The following is a 2284-nucleotide window of genomic DNA, read 5'->3' on the forward strand; positions in this document are numbered from 1 at the left end:
GCCCAGAGTACAAGAAAGGAAATAATTAAGACCTGAGTGGATATAATGACATAGAGACTAAAAAACAATTAAAAAGATCAATGAATCCAGGAGCTGATTATTTGAGAGGACAAACAAATTCACAAACCTTTAACCTGACTCATCAAGAAAATAAGAGGACCCAGGAAGAGGAGGCGAGAATGACCCCTGGACCGGCTAAAGCCCACGTGCTGCTGCATCCCCGCATCCAGCCCTAACACCCTGCCACCCTCACCATCATGCTCAAGAGAAAGGCTGAAGGGGATGCTAAAGGAGATAAAGCCAAGGTGAAGGACAAACCACAGAGAAGATCTGCCAGGTTATTGGCTAAACCTGCTCCTCCAAAGCCAGAGCCCAAGCCTAAAAAGGTCCCTGTAAAGAAGGGAGAGAAGGTACCCAAAGGGAAAAAGGGGAAAGTTGATGCTGGCAAGGATGGGAATAACCCTGCAGAAAATGGAGATGCCAAAACAGACTAGCCACAGAAAGCTGAAGGTGCTGGAGATGCCAAGTGAAGTGTGTGCATTTTTGATAACTGTGTATTTCTGGTGACTGTACAGTTTGAAATACTATTTGCTATCAAGTTTTATAAAAATGCAGAATTTTGTTTTACTTTTTTTTTAAAGCTATGTTGTTAGCACACAGAACACTTCGTTGTTGTTTTTTGGGGGAAGGGCATATAGTACTAATAGAATGTCTCTAAAGCTGGACTGACATAGGGGAAAAAGACACCTTTCCCTTCTAGTTTTGAGAGAGTTCCTCTTGATTCCTGCGAGGAGGGATCCCTTGATGTTGACACATTAGCCACCTTGGCACAGAAACCTTGTGGTGTGGGAAAAATAAAATTCATTCTTATGTCCTTTTCTCCCTCTCCACTTTAAGCATAGACTTGACTCCCTAAGGCCCAGAGACCTGTTGGGACCTGACCCCCCAAAAATTGGTTACCAGTGTGTTGGGCAATCTGGACTTTCTAGTGTCACCATGGATATGGCATCCCTCAGAAGAGCAGCAGTTCCCTTTTTAGATTGTGGATCTACAGGTTGATAATTCTGCCATTTTCATTTCATTTCCTGAAAATCAGGGTCGGCTTGTGAAAAGTTGTTAAACAACATGCCTAATGCGAAATATCAACCCTCACTCTAAACTTTCCCTGTTCAGAGCATCACATGAACACTTCATTGGGTTTTATAGTGGCTTTCTGATTTTGGTAGTCCATTGAAGAAGGGAGTTTGAAAGTTGTTGTATACTGTTAATGATTGTCTGCCCATGTCCTGCCTGAAATACCATGACTGTTTATGTAAAGTATCTTAATAAAGCTGGATACAGTTTGCCTTGGAAAAAGAAAAAAAAAAAAAAGAAGAGGACCCAGATTAATAAAATCAGAAATGAAGTAGTAGAAGTTTCCTGATACCACAGGAATACAAAAGCTGTAAGAAAATACTATGAACAACTGTATGTTAAGAAATTGGACAACCTAGGTGAAATGAATTAAATTTCTACAAACATACAGTCTTCCAAAACTGAATCAGGAGAAACAGAAACCTTGAATAGACTGATAACAACTAATGAAATTTAAGCAATAATCATAAAACTCCCAGCAAACTAATGTTCTAGACCAGATGGCTCTACAGGTGAATTTTACCGACCATTCAAAGAAGAATTCACACATATCCTCAAACTATCACAAAAAATTCAAAAAGAGGGAAGACTTCCAAGCATTTTTCACATGGCCAGTATTATCCTAATTCCAAAACCAGGTAAAGACACAAACAACAAAGATGAAAACTATAAGCCAATATACCTGATGAACATAGATTCTAAAATCCTCAACAAAATATTAGCAAACCAGATCCAGCAATACATTAAAAGGATCAAACACTATGACCAAATGGGATTTATACCAGGGATGCAGATTCATTCAATATTTGCAAGTCAATAAATGTGATACATCAAATGAGCAAAATAAAAGATAAAAATCACATGATCATAATAACAGATACAAAATTATTTGATAACATCTAGCACCCATTTATGATAAAAACTCCCAGCAAAGTGGGAATAGAGGGGTCATACCTCAACATAATAAAGACCATTACAAAAAAATGAAAGCAAACATATTCAACAGCAAAAAAACAAACGAGTTTTCCTTCAGATCAGGAACAAAAGAGGGATGTATTCTTTCACCACTCTTATTCAGTATAGTAGTGTAAGTCCTAGCCACAGTGATCAGACTGTAAAAAGAAACAAAGGGGGAAGATGGTGGCAAGGT

The 2284-nt window shown here is 38.5% G+C and overlaps 1 pseudogene; it reads left to right on the forward strand.

Annotated features, from left to right (window-relative positions):
• Positions 1–217: 217 nt before the first annotated feature.
• On the forward strand, positions 218–693 carry LOC112310828 (non-histone chromosomal protein HMG-17 pseudogene; annotated as a pseudogene).
• Positions 694–2284: the final 1591 nt, after the last annotated feature.

This window comes from Desmodus rotundus, chromosome X, assembly GCF_022682495.2.
Source record: "Desmodus rotundus isolate HL8 chromosome X, HLdesRot8A.1, whole genome shotgun sequence".
Taxonomy (NCBI): Eukaryota; Metazoa; Chordata; class Mammalia; order Chiroptera; family Phyllostomidae; genus Desmodus; species Desmodus rotundus.